We start from the raw sequence: 15034 nt of genomic DNA, 5'->3' as shown, positions 1-15034 counted from the left end.
GAGGAGGCAGCAGAATGGGCTTCAGTGCCAATAGTAGCAATCAGCACCTCCGCAATAGCCACGCGGCAGCAGTGACAGTGGCAGCAGAGGAATGAGAGAGGCTCTGAGGTTGCTGGCAAAAGAAAGAGAGGGGGTCCTTTAGTGTGTGCATGTGTATGAATGGGAGTCTGCCTGGGGGTGTATGTGTGTGAATGCATGGGTGCCTGCCTGAGGGTGTGTCTGTGAATGAGAATGTATGGGTGTCTTCTTGGGGTTTGTATGTGTGAGAATAGGCGCCTGCCTGTGTGTGGTATATGTGTGTGTGAGAATGAATTGGTGCCTGCCTGGGGGTCTGTGTGTTTGAGAATGAATGTGTGCATGCCTGGGGGATGGGGAGGGAGTGGTGTGAGAATGACTAGGAGCTTGCCTGTGTGTGTGTGTTTGTGTGAGAATGACTGGGAGCTTGCCTGGGTGGGTGTGTTTGTGTGTATGTGAGGGAGCCAGTGAGAGTGAGAGCATGAGTGTGTATGAGAAAATCCAGGGGAGTAAGAGTTTGTGTGGGGGGAGGTGGAGGGGGAGAGAGTATCTTAGAGCCTGACAGTGTGTCAGTGTCTGTGAGAGCGAGTGGTTATGGGGGTATAAGAGCATTTATTTATTTATTTATTTAAGGTTTTTTTATATACCGAGGTACGTCAGCAGACATCACCTCGGTTCACAAATTAACATAACTTAGCAACAAGCTTTACAATGAAAATATCAATTCTAACAGAGCATAGGTTAACAGGGGCTGGAGTGGATAATGTGTATGCATGAATGTGTATGTATGTGACAGTGGATGTGTGAGAGAGAATGGACATGTGAGTATGTGTGAGAGAGAGAGGATAACCTCCTAATCCTCGACAATATCAGGGTGACTGGAAATCAAGAGCTCCCACAGAAGGGGACAGCAGGGGCTTTTTAAAATCCTTATTAGTTTTAATTATTGGGTGTTATTGATATATGTGCTGTTTTGTAATATTTTATTGGTGTTTGGGAAATTGTAAAAAAATGTATATGATTTTAATTAATAGAAATTCTATTTATCAGTAGTTTTAAAATATTCTTTTATTAGTATGGTTTTACTATTATAACTGATGCTTTATGTTTCTTGATTTTATTGTTTTATGAGGAATGGTGGTTCTGTTTTTCCATTGTTAATACACAGAGTCTGGCTTCTTGGGGTTTCCATTTCAGTTTTTTCTAATTTGTGCTCCTTTATTTTGTATTCTGTATTTGGTGAGGGTCTGTCTCTGCTCTGTGTGTGTGACCATGATGAGAGATTCTTCTATCATATAGTGTCTGTATAGAGATCTATAGCAATTGGGTTTGTTTTGTTTCCTCAGTAGGTGGTGTATTGGTATTCTAGGACCCAGTGTAATATTTGCCCTTGCTTATTCACAGGTAGGGTTATTGTTGTTTGAGTCTTTGGTGTTATTACTGTTATGTTATGATGGGATTGCAGTATAGATTGTGAGTGTTTTTTGCAGGGTTTTGTGTTAGTTTACAATGTGCCTGGCAGTGGAAGGTGTTTGTGCTGCTGTTACTGTGAGGTGACACCAAAATTTGAAAATATCTCTTAGTATGATGAGCTGTAAGGGAAACATCCAAGCTCCATTGTTTGGGGGAATTTCAGTAGATACACAGAGTTACTTAGGGAATTAATAGCAATTAATAGCATGGGATCTTCTTAGTGTTTGGGTAATTGCCAGGTTCTTATGGCCTGGATTGGCCACTGTTGGAAACAGGATGCTGGGCTTGATGGACCCTTGGTCTGACCCAGTATGGCAGGTTCTTATGTTCTAATGATAGTTTCAGAGAAACAGCCGTCTTCAGTTACACAGAATGTTTCTGTTCTGGCACAGACCCAGTTCTTTCCAATGCTTTTTCAATAGAACAACGCTTATGCGACTCACTAAAAACATTCAGAGGACTTTTGAAAGCCTTTCTATTTCAGCTGGCATATATGTGACACACTTTCATTTTCTACATCCAATTCTTTTTACTGCCTGACTGTTCATTTTAACTTTTGAATGCATCTTACAGTTAATTTATATTTTTTATTTTTGATGTTATAAAGTATGTTTTCTTGTCTATTGCTTACACATTTGTAGTGTTAAGTGATTAACAAATCTTAATAAATATAAATGTAAATGTAAATCTCTTTATTTTTCTCATGCCGCTGCTTTCCTCGATACTGCAGGTGCTGCTGCTGCCCCCTTAAATGGACCCGTTGAGGACACAGCGGAAAAGCCTTTGGTAAGTGTGCATGAGCAGCACTAAGTTCACTTTTTATAGCTTTGTTGTTACAAAGAATGTTCAAGTTATAAAAAATTTAACAAGGGCAACTTCCACAGCCAAGGCCTTGATCCACAACTACCCCCTCCCTATTCCCCCAGGCTTGATTCACCCCTGAACCTCCATGAACCCCGATTGGGGGTTATCAATCGGGGGTATTCAAGGACTCTTGATACCGCAGGATTGGAGAAGAGCGATTGTTTTCCTGCTTCATAGCGGTAGCACAGAGGAGGCTGGAAACTATAGGCCGGTTACCCTCCCCTGAATGGTGGAAAAAGTAATGGAGACTTTGCTGAAGGAAAGGATAGTAAACTATGCTCAATCTGATGTGCTTCTTTTTATCTGCCGGGTCGGACTTTGGGTCGACGACCGTGGAAATCTTCATTTTCCAATGGGTCATTTTTATATTTTTTGGCAATTTTCACCGACAAAAAATGGAAAAACCCCCACACCAATCCTTCAAATGTACTTAAATACAACCCCCCCCCCCCCCACCATCCTGATTCCCCCCCCCCCCCCGACTTACTAAAAGTCCTGATAGTCCAGTGGGGTCCCGTGAGCGATCTCTCCCTCTCGGGCCATCAGCTGCCAGTACACAAAATGGCGCCTGTTGCCCTTTGCCCTTACCATGTGACAGGGGCTACCGGTGCCATTGGTCAGCCCCTGTCACATGGAAGGAGCAATGAATGGCTACATAATTTTAATTTAAAAAGAGAACATGATCTATGCAATACCAAATTAAGATATAATAGATACATTTCAATGCTATTAATAGCGAGTACATTTTCAATCATTTTCTGCAGTTTTTTGGGTGTTCATTAATAAGTTCTGACCTGAAGAGCTTTCCATTTTTAAGATTTAAACATATATATTGTCTATCAGCTTACAAAAGCCTTTTACCCTATGAGGAGATAGGTTGGGCAAAACTTAATCATTAAATATTCATCCAGTGAAAAAATAATAATATAATAAAATAACTAAAACCAATCGCAAAGTAAAATGAATTACATTAATGGTATTATATAAATCAATAAACACAGAACTATATCAATGGTTACTTTAAGAACAGTAAAATAGTACTGGAGATTTGATAACTATTTATATATCAGCTTAAAAATAAAAATAGATTGATCGCATAATCAACACTGAAAAGGACTTATATATAAAACTTAGGGACTCTGTGACGCACATATAATATATGATTCAGGCCAAAATCTCAGAAAAGTTGTGAAATCAATTTCTTGATTCTGTCCTAGGGGGATAACAGTTTTTTTTTTCAAATATCTTTATTGAAGCATGGTAATACATTGCAACAAAATTAGTAAATACAACCAAGAATACGCCTCCAACTTTTTTCGACTCCAAGTAGTAGGAATGCAAAAATAAATTAGAATGTAACTCTGGGAGGGTTAGTGATTTCCTATTATTTTATATTTTATGTTGGTATCCTCCTTGTTGCATTCATTCTAACTTACAAATTATCTTCCGGACCCCCGCTGAACGACCTCCTGCATTCGATCTCCTGCCGGCGCCATTTTCCGTACGGAAAACGATTCGCGGCAGGAGATCGCTCCCAGACCCCCGCTGGACCCCCAGGGACTTTTGGCCAGCTTGGGGGGGCCTCCTGACCCCCACAAGACTTGCCAAAAGTCCAGCGGGGGTCCGGAACGACCTCTTGCAGTCGAATCGTGTTGGTCTATGGCTGCCGCCATTTTGCGGCGGCCATTTTGCAAAATGGCGCCGGCTGAAGACAACGCGATTCAATAGCAGGAGACCGTTTCGGACCGCCGCTGGACCCCAGGGTAATTTAAGGCATTTGGGGGGGAATTTAATTTAAAAGGGTCGGGGGTGGGTTTTAGGGGGTTTTAGTGTGCCGGTTTTCCTGCCCTCCCCCTTCCCCCAATTTAGCTACGGACCGCCGCTGGACCCCAGGGTAATTTAAGGCATTTGGGGGGGTTCGGGAGGGTGGGGATTTAATTTAAAGGTTCGGGGGTGGGTTTTAGGGGGTTTTAGTGTGCTGGTTTTCCTGCCCTCCCCCTTCCCCCGATTTAGCTACGGACCGCCGCTGGACCCCAGGGTAATTTAACGCATTTGGGGGGGGTTTCGGGAGGGTGGGGGATTTAATTTAAAGGGTCGGGGATGGGTTTTAGGGGGTTTTAGTGTGCCGGTTTTCCTGCCCTCCCCCTTCCCCCGATTTACGATTTTTTGACGATAAATCGGGGGAATTGGTATTGTATCGTGGCCCTAATGATTTTTGACGATTTAAAATATATCGGACGATATTTTAAATCGTCAAAAAAACGATTCACATCCCTACTGGACAGAGATCTGGTTGAAGACATCCAAAAGGTAGGAAATAAGGGAAAAGTGGTGATCGTTGGAGACTTTACTATGCCAGATATAGACTGGAGAATCCCATCTCCAGAATCTAATAATAGTAGAGAAATAGTGGATGTGCGCGCCGGGAGAGCGGGCATTTGTCCACTCTCCCGCGGACTTTACTGTATCGGCCCGCTAGTTAGAAAAGTAAAGAAATGCAAAAGAAAAGTAAAGAAAAGCAAAAGAAAAATTAAACCTATCTGGTTCTCAAAGGAGGTGGCTGACAAAATAAAGGCTAAAAGAACAGCGTTCAAGAAATATAAAAGATCCCAAAGGGAGGGGCACAAAGAAGAATATCTGGTAGAACTGAGGGAGGCGAAGAAATTAATCAAGATTGCAAAAAGTCAAGCAGAAGAGAGGATTGTCAAGAAGGTAAAGAGAGGTGACAAAACAGTTTTCAGATACATCAGTGAAAAGATAAATGTTCAAAGTGGTATAGTGAAATTGAAAGATGGAAAAGATCAATGTGTGGAGAGAGACGAAGAAATGGCAGAAATATTAGACGAATACTTCAGTTCTGTGTTCACTAAAGAGGACCCTTGAGAAAAACCGTCGCTAGCTAACAAGAAACTGGAGCGGAGTGGAGTAGATGTAACTCCATTTACAGTAGAAAATGTATGGGAAGAGCTGGAGAAACTGAAAGTGTACAAAGCCATGGGGCCTGATGAAGTTTATCCCAGGATTCTGAGGCAGCTCAGAGATGTGCTGGTGGGTCCGCTGTGTGACCTGTTCAATAGATCCCTAGAAACAGGAGTGCTGCTGAGTGGAGAAGAGTGTTGGTGGTCCCGCTTCACAAGAGTGGGAACAGAGAAGAGGCTGGTAACTACAGACCAGTTAGCCTCACTTCAGTGGTGGGAAAAGTAATGGAGTCAATGTTGAAAAAGAAAATAGTGAACTATCTACAGTCGGGAGAATTGATGGACGAGAGGCAGCATGGATTCACCAGGGGAAGATCCTGTCAGACAAAATCTGATAGACGTTTTTGACTGGGTAACCAAGGAATTGGATCAAGTAAGAGCATTTGATGTCATCGACTTTGATTTCAGCAAAGCTTTTGATACGGTCCCGCACAGGAGACTGGTGATTAAAATGAGAAGCTTAAGAATGAGTGCCGAGGTGGTGGCCTGGATTGCAAACTGGTTGACGGACAGAAGACAATGTGTGATGGTAAATGGAACCTTCTCTGAAGAGAGAGCGGTTTTAAGTGGTGTACCGCAAGGAACCGTGTTGGGAACGGTCCTGTTCAATATCTTTGTGAGCGACATTACGGACGGGATAGAAGGTAAGGTTTGTCTTTTTGTGGATGACACTAAGATCTGCAACAGAGTGGACATGCCGGAAGGAGTGGAGAGAGTGAGACGGGATTTAAGGAAGCTGGAAGAGCGGTTGAAGATATGGCAGCTGAGATTCAATGCCAAGAAGTGCAGAGTCATGCATATGGGGAGTGGAAATCTGAATGAACTGTATTCGATGGGGGGAGATAGGCTGATGTGCACGGAGCAGGAGAGAGACCTTGGGGTGATAGTGTCTAATGATCTGAAGTCGGCGAAACAATGTGACAAGGTGATAGCTAAAGCAGGAAGAATGCTGGGCTGCATAGAGAGAGGAATATCAAGTAGGAAAAGGGAAGTGATTATCCCCTTGTACAGGTCCTTGGTGAGGCCTCATCTGGAGTACTATCTTCAGTTCTGAAGACCGTATCTCCGAAGAGACAGAGACAAGATGGAGGCGGTCCAGAGAAGGGTGACCAAAAGGATGAATGGTCTTCATCGAATGACTTATGAGGAGAGATTGAAGAATCTAAATATGAACACCGTGGAGGAAAGGAGGAGCAGAGGTGACATGATACAGACTTTCAGATACTTGTAAGGTTTTAATGATCCAAAGACAACAACAAACCTTTTCCGTTGGAAAAAAATCAGCAGAACCAGAGGTCATGATTTGAAGTTCCAGGGAGAAAGACTCAGAACCAATGTCAGGAAGTATTTCTTCACGGAGAGGGTGGTGGATGCCTGGAATGCCCTTCCAGAGGAAGTGGTGAAGACCAGATCTGTGAAGGACTTCAAAGGGGCGTGGGATAAACACTTTGGATCCATAAAGTCTAGAGGACGTGAATGAAGAGTGGGTGACTCACGGGAATGACGGCTACTGCCTGGAGATAACTCCCTTATTCAATAAACATACACATGGTTAATGCGACTCCAACTTTGCTCTAAGCTTTAACGGCAAGAGGAAACGTGGAAAAAAATTTGCATTCACAAAAAAAGTGGGGAGTAGCTGGCTTGTTACGGTGGTTACTACCCCAAACCGAATAAGCCTGGTACTTCACTTTCAATGCATATCCAGCATAGCTCTCTGCTTCAAAGGCAGGGGAGAAAGTCAGACACTTCACTTTCAATGCATATCCAGCATAAATCTCTGCTTCAACGGCAGGGGGAATGAGGAAAAGTAGATCTATATACAGACAACAACCAACAAGGTCTGAATTATTTAGTCTGGGTAAACAAGTAAGCATGGGTATAGCTTGCTTATTGCGGCGGTTACTACCCCTAACTAATTAAGCTAGATATTTTACTTAGAGGCAGTTCCAACACTGCTCTCTACATTAATGGTGGGGGTGGAAGGGAAATAGAATCAAAAGGTTACTAAGAGCCAAGAGTAATGGATAAGAATGAGAAAAAAAAGTGAAAAACTTGCTTGGCAGACTGGATGGGCCGTTTGGTCTTCTTCTGCTGTCAGTTCTATGTTTCTATGTTTCTATATTACTTACAAATGTTCTTAATAAAGTAGGTTTTGAATTGAGGGACTATATAAATAAGTGAGAGTGTATTTCTGTGAGGGTCCCTTATTTCCTATTAGTTTATATTTTATGGGAGGGGGTCCTCCTTGTTTCTGTAATTATTACTTACAAATGCTCTTAATAAAGTAGGTTTTGAATTGAGGGGACTATATAAATAAGTGAGACTGTAACTCTGCGAGGGTCAGAGATTTCCTATTAGTTTATATTTTATGGGAGGGGTCCTCCTTGTTTCTGTAATTATTACCTACAAATGCTCTTAATAAAGTAGGTTTGAATTGAGGGACTATATAAATAAGTGAGACTGTAACTCTGCGAGGGTCAGACATTTCCTATTAGTTTATATTTTAGGGAGGTGTCCTCCTTGTTTCTGTAATTAATAGAGATGTGGAATCGTTTATCACAAATTAGGCAATTTCAATGAAATTGCCTAATTCATCAACCTAATTCATTAGGTTGGTTCCTTGTGAACCAGCATGATGGGACTTCTGTCTTGAATGTTGGTATATAAAAAAACTTAAATAAATAAATAAATAAATCATGGATCGGGGGCACCGAACCCTTTCACGGATTTTCCCCGAATTTCGGGGAAAATCCATTTTTCGGGTTTGTACAGGGGGAGGGGCACATTTTATTTTTTTCAATTAAAAACCACCCCAAGCATTACTATTAACTATAATACAACCCCCCCCCCCCCCACACACACACACACACACACCCCATCTCGATCCCTCCCCAAGACTTACTAACATCCATGGTGGTCCCGCAGGGTCCCGCGAGCGATTTGTCCCTGCGAACCCAGCGTGCCTGCCTTGCTCAAAATGGCGCCGATAGCCTCTGACCTATATCTGGCCAAAAGTCCCTGGGGTCCAGCAGGGGTCCCGGCGTGATCTCCTGCCCTCGAGCCGTCGGCTGCCAGTAATCAAAATGGCACCGATAGCCTTTGCCCATACTATGTCACAGGGGTTACCGGCACCTTTTGTCATCCCTATCACATGGTAGGAGCACTATATGGCGCTGATGGTCATGTGACAGGGGCTAACCAATGGCATTGGTAGCCCCTGTGACATAGTAGGTCAGAGGCTATCGGCACTATTTTGAGCGAGGCAGGAACGCCGGGCACGGAGAGACAAATCGTTTGCGGGACCCTGCTGGACCGCCAGGGATCTTGATAAGTCTTGGGGAGGAATCGGGATGGTTGGGGGTGATGTATTTAATGTTTTTTAGTAATTTTTAATGCTTTGGGAGAGGTTTTTTTAGCTTCGTTTTCCCGCATCATTTTTTGGGCCGGTTTTGGTTTTCCCCGTTTAGTTTTTCTAAAAAACTAACCGAGGAAAACCGAACTTTACCCCAAAAAATGACCCGCTAGTAAAAAATAAAGCTCATCTCTGGTAATTAGGGATGTGAATCGTTTTCCATATCGTCTTAACGATAGAAATCGTGTGGCAGGGCAAGAAAATCGTCTTAGGCACGATTTTTTAGTTAAAAAATCGTTAAAAATCGTTTTTTCCGATTAGTGCGCACTAACTCGAGTTAGTGCGCACTAACTGGGAGTTAGTGCGCACTAACTGAAAATGATACAATTTGACACTTTTCAGGTCAGTTAAGGTCAGTTTAGGAATGAATATGTATTCCTATTGGCTGCCCTCTTATTTATTCATGTTACCAAGTTTCCTACTGACAGTATATGGGGGATGGGAAATGGAAACAGTTGGTAGCTTGACAAAACAAGTAATGTGATCAGTCAATGTGACTAGAACTTGTGCCCTAACCCTGATACCAGGGGTATTGTGATCTTCCTGCACACAGTGCCCTATCCCTATTAATACCAGGAGTGTTGTGATCTTCCTGCACACAGTGCCCTATCCCTAATACCAGGGGTGTTGTGATCTTCCTGCACACAGTGCCCTATTCCTGATACTGGGGGTGTTGTGATCTTCCTGCACACAGTGCCCTATTCCTGATACCGGGGGTGTTGTGATCTTCTTGCACACATCCAAATATCAGGGATAGGGCACTGCATGCAGGAAGATCACAACACTCCTGGTATTAATAGGGATAGGGCACTGCATGCAGGAAGATCACAACACTCCTGGTATTAATAGGGATAGGGCACTGCATGCAGGAAGATCACAACACCCCTGGTATCAGGGATAGGGCACTGTGTGCAAGAAGATCACAATACCCCGGAGGAGTGAGGGTCAGGCAGCTCCCCCCTGTCTGTGAAGCCAGCCTCTCACTAGTAATGCAGGGAGGGAGCTGTCTCAGACTTCACCATCCACCCCCCCCCCCCTCACCCACACACCATTCACTAGCTGGGACATGGAAGTCAGGAGTGAGGGACAGGCAGCTCCCCCCTGTCTGTGAAGCCAGCCTCTCACTAGTAATGCAGGGAGGGAGCTGTCTCAGACTTCACCATCCTCCCCCCCACCCTCACCCACACACCATTCACTAGCTGGGACATGGGGGAAGTCAGGAGTGAGGGTCAGGCAGCTCCCCCCTGTCTGTGAAGCCAGCCTCTCACTAGTAATGCAGGGAGGGAGCTGTCTCAGACTTCACCATCCTCCCCCCCCCCCCTCACCCACACACCATTCACTAGCTGGGACATGGGGGAAGTCAGGAGTGAGGGTCAGGCAGCTCCCCCCTGTCTGTGAAGCCAGCCTCTCACTAGTAATGCAGGGAGGGAGCTGTCTCAGACTTCACCATCCTCCCCCCCCCCCCTCACCCACACACCATTCACTAGCTGGGACATGGGGGAAGTCAGGAGTGAGGGTCAGGCAGCTCCCCCCTGTCTGTGAAGCCAGCCTCTCACTAGTAATGCAGAGAGGGAGCTGTCTCAGACTTCACCATCCACCCCCCCCCCCTCACCCACACACCTTTCACTAGCTGGGACATGGGGGAAGTCAGGAGTGAGGGTCAGGCAGCTCCCCCCTGTCTGTGAAGCCAGCCTCTCACTAGTAATGCAGGGAGGGAGCTGTCTCAGACTTCACCATCCTCCCCCCCCCCCCTCACCCACACACCATTCACTAGCTGGGACATGGGGGAAGTTAGGAGTGAGGGTCAGGCAGCTCCCCCCTGTCTGTGAAGCCAGCCTCTCACTAGTAATGCAGGGAGGGAGCTGTCTCAGACTTCACCATCCACCCCCCCCCCCCCTCACCCACACACCATTCACTAGCTGGGACATGGGGGAAGTCAGGAGTGAGGGTCAGGCAGCTCCCCCCTGTCTGTGAAGCCAGCCTCTCACTAGTAATGCAGGGAGGGAGCTGTCTCAGACTTCACCATCCTCCCCCCCCCCCCCCCCTCACCCACACACCATTCACTAGCTGGGACATGGGGGAAGTCAGGAGTGAGGGTCAGGCAGCTCCCCCCTGTCTGTGAAGCCAGCCTCTCACTAGTAATGCAGGGAGGGAGCTGTCTCAGACTTCACCATCCTCGCCCCCCCCCCCTCACCCACACACCATTCACTAGCTGGGACATGGGGGAAGTCAGGAGTGAGGGTCAGGCAGCTCCCCCCTGTCTGTGAAGCCAGCCTCTCACTAGTAATGCAGGGAGGGAGCTGTCTCAGATTGGTATCAGGGTTAGGGCACTGTGTGCAGGAAGATCACAACACTCCTGGTATTAATAGGGATAGGGCACTGTAAGAGATGACTGTAGTAGATTGAATAAAGATCTGATGTTTCTGCTCTCCTCACACCAAACAAAAACAACACACAAGCAGAGAAGCCCTTCTTACAAAGCTGAGCTAGTGAGTTAAGTAGGAGGAAAAGTAAACATACTGGTGCCAGTGTGGCTACTTAAAAAATACACTTACCAACAATCAATTACATATATTTGAACTGTGTACAGTTCCAGCCAGGACCACCTTTCTAAAATGCACAGTGATTGGCAAATTCAACATGCACTAGCATTTCAGGTGCCTGCTAACAAAAATAATAAACAAACAAGTTCTAGTCACGTGAGTGCTGATCATTACATTACTTTTTTTGTCAAGCTTCCAACTGTTTCCATTTCACATCCCCCCAACCATATTGGTAACATCAATAGATAAGAGCACAGCCAGCCAATAGGAATACATACATACATATTCATTCCTAAGTGACCTTTACTGACCTGGGAAGTGTGAACACTTTGTTTCATTTTCTGTTGGTGTTCGTTAGTTTCCAGTTCCATTTCCCATCCCCCCAACCATCACCTCAGTGGTAACCTTGGTAACATGAATAGATAAGAGGGCAGCCAGCCAATAGGAACACATATTCATTCCTAACTGACCTTCAGTGACCTGGAAAGTGTTTATTTGTATCATTTTCAGTTAGTGCGCATTAAATCGAGTTAGTGCGCACTAACGGGGAGTTAGTGCGCACTAACTCGAGTTAGTGCGCACTAACACGATTTAACGATTTTTAACGATAAATCGTTAGAATTTCTATTGTATCGTGTTCTATAACGATTTAAGACGATATAAACATTATCGGACGATAATTTTAATCGTTGAAAAACGATTCACATCCCTACTGGTAATTAATATTTACAAATGTTCTTAATAAAGTAGGTTTTGAATTGAGGGACTATATAAACAAGTCAGAGTGTAACTCTGCGAGGGTCAGTATTTCCTATTATTTTATAGGTTATGGGGCTATCCTCCTTATTTATGTAATTATTAATTAATTCTTTTTTTAATAAAGTAGGTTTTGAATTGATGGACTATATAAGTGAGAGTGTAACTCTGTGATGGTCAGAGATTTCCTATTAGTTTATATTTTATGGGGCTACCCTCCTTGTTTCTGTAATTATTACTTACACATTTTATTTAAAAAGTGGTTTTGAATTGTGAAACTATATAAATAAGTGAGAGTGTAAATCTGCGAGGGTCAGAGATTTCCTATTAGTTTATATTTTATGGGAAGGGAGTCCTCCTTGTTTCTTTAGATGTAACTTACACATTTTCTTACTGAAGTAGGTTTTCAATGGAAAACACAAAATTATGTGCTCTGTTTGCCATCTCAGGATGCAGCTTCTCTTACCCAAAGAGGGGGAGGCAAATATCAGCCCCAACTTTTACCCATCTAAAGGTTCAGTAAAATAATTTGAAATTGCCCTCAGAATACAGGCCTGGTATGATTTGGAGATGATAAATTCTGTGTGTGTTTTGTCATTAGTTTTATATATTGTTTGTTTGTTTATTTTATGTTTTTTGAACTATGTTTTATATTATCATATTTTTTTTACTGTTAAATTTTTAAGTTGTTATGTCTAGATTATGTTTGTTTTATTTTTGTTAACTGTTTTGATTAATCTCCAGAATGTAAAAGCAGTATACAAACATTTTTTAATAAATAAAATAAATAAATATTTATCCTGATATATCCTGGTTTGGTAATTTGGGGGGAACTCTGAGATGTACATTTTTCTCTTACCCTGCAGGTTCCTCCTGCTCCATTGGGTCTCCCGCTCAGGTGGAAGCAGTGATGGACTCCTGATGGCCAAGAGCCCTCATTCACAATTACCCCAGGATGTTCCTCTGTTTTATAATCCCCAACCCTTGCTGTGCCCCTCATCATACCCAGTGTTATCATTGCAGAGGAAGTCCTGGGCTGAGACCATGCACTCGGCACCCTCAATGATGGCCACTAAATCTGGCCACAGGGTGTCTACTTTCAGCAGGACACCAGAGGTCAATCAATGATAAGGACAGCATGACCAGGACATGTTCCCCCCAGGGTCTGTGAACGCTGCCTCTGCAACCAGGAGAGCCGAAAACACAAAATCAGAATTTTAATCTCTTCTGTTTCTATTTCTTTCAGACACTAAAGTATGGAGTTGCATTGGGTAATATAGTGGTAAGAGCAATTTACTAAATTACAAATAATTTCAGAAACTGTCGTGTAATTTAAACCTAATTTTTCACGTTGTATATAATAATTGTATGGGTATTAATCCCAACTCAGCTTCCTGGAACACTTCCATGCAGGATGGGAATAAAGATATACCTGCAACCATTTACACACACTGAGCCCCAGGAGATCTTCTTCAGCAATTTACACACAAATAACCAGGTTACATGCATACATTTACACAAACTGAGCCCCAGGCTATTTTAGTACAGACATTTACACATATAAAACCAGGTTACATGCACACATTTACACATATGTAGCCCCAGGCTATTTTTGTACAAACATAAACTCACATAAAACCAGGCTACATACATACATTTACACAAACTGAGCCCCAGGCTATTTTAGTACAGACATTTACACATATAAAACCAGGTTACATGCACACATTTACACATATGTAGCTCCAGGCTATTTTTGTACAAACATAAACTCACATAAAACCAGGTTACATACATACATTTACACAAACTGAGCCCCAGGCTATTTTAGTACAGACATTTACACACATAAAACCAGGATACATGCACACATTTACAAATATGTAGCCCCAGGCTATTTTTGTACAAACATAAACTCACATAAAACCAGGTTACATGCATACATTTACACAAACTGAGCCCCAGGCTATTTTAGTACAGACATTTACACACATAAAACCAGGTTACATGCAGACATTTACACAAACTGAGCCCCAGGCTATTTTAGTACAGACATTTACACACATAAAACCAGGTTGCATGCAGACATTTACACAAACTGAGCCCCAGGCTATTTTAGTACAGACATTTACACACATAAAACCAGGTTGCATGCAGACATTTACACAAACTGAGCCCCAGGCTATTTTAGTATAGACATTTTCACACATAAAACCAGGTACATGCATACATTTACAGAAACTGAGCCCCAGGCTATTTTAGTATAGACATTTTCACACATAAAACCAGGTTACATGCATACATTTACACAAACTGAGCCCCAGGATATTTTAGTATAGAAATTTACACACATAAAACCAGGTTACATGCATACATTTACACACAGTGAGCCCCAGGCTATTTTAGTACAGACATTTACACACATAAACCAGGTTACATGCATACATTTACACAAACTGAGGCCCAGGCTATTTTAGTACAGACATTTACATACATAAACCAGGTTACATGCATACATTTACACAAACTGAACCCCAGGCTATTTTAGTACAGATATTTACTCACATAAAACCAGGTTACATGCATACATTTACACACACTGAGCCCCAGGCTATTTCAGTACAGACATTTACACACATAAAACCAGGTTATATGCACACATTTACACACACTGAGCCCCAGGCAATTTTAGTACAGACATTTAAACACATAAAACCAGGTTACATGCAGACATTTACACAAACTGAGCCCCAGGCTATTTTAGTACAGACATTTACTCACCTAAAACCAGGTTACATGCAGACATTTACACAAACTGAGCCCCAGTCTATTTTAGTACAGACATTTACACACATAAACCAGGTTACATGCAGACATTTACACAAAATGATGTTATAAAGTATGTTTTCTTGTCTATTGCTTACACATTTGTAGTGTTAAGTGATTAACAAATCTTAATAAATATAAATGTAAATGTAAATCTCTTTATT

General features: G+C 43.0%; 1 long non-coding RNA gene across 1 annotated transcript in view; it reads left to right on the top strand.

The window, feature by feature from the left end:
- Window positions 1–13328, top strand: part of LOC115079111 — a 29811-nt gene extending 16483 nt beyond the window's left edge. The window contains exons 2-3 of the long non-coding RNA XR_003853195.1: window positions 2219–2274; window positions 13291–13328. This is a non-coding gene — a long non-coding RNA (uncharacterized LOC115079111). The remainder of the gene's footprint in view (window positions 1–2218; window positions 2275–13290) is intronic.
- Window positions 13329–15034: the final 1706 nt, after the last annotated feature.

Source organism: Rhinatrema bivittatum, chromosome 1 (assembly GCF_901001135.1).
Source record: "Rhinatrema bivittatum chromosome 1, aRhiBiv1.1, whole genome shotgun sequence".
Lineage (NCBI taxonomy): Eukaryota > Metazoa > Chordata > Amphibia > Gymnophiona > Rhinatrematidae > Rhinatrema > Rhinatrema bivittatum.
The sequence above is the reverse complement of the archived record's forward strand: the minus strand, read 5'-3'. Positions and strand labels throughout refer to the sequence as shown.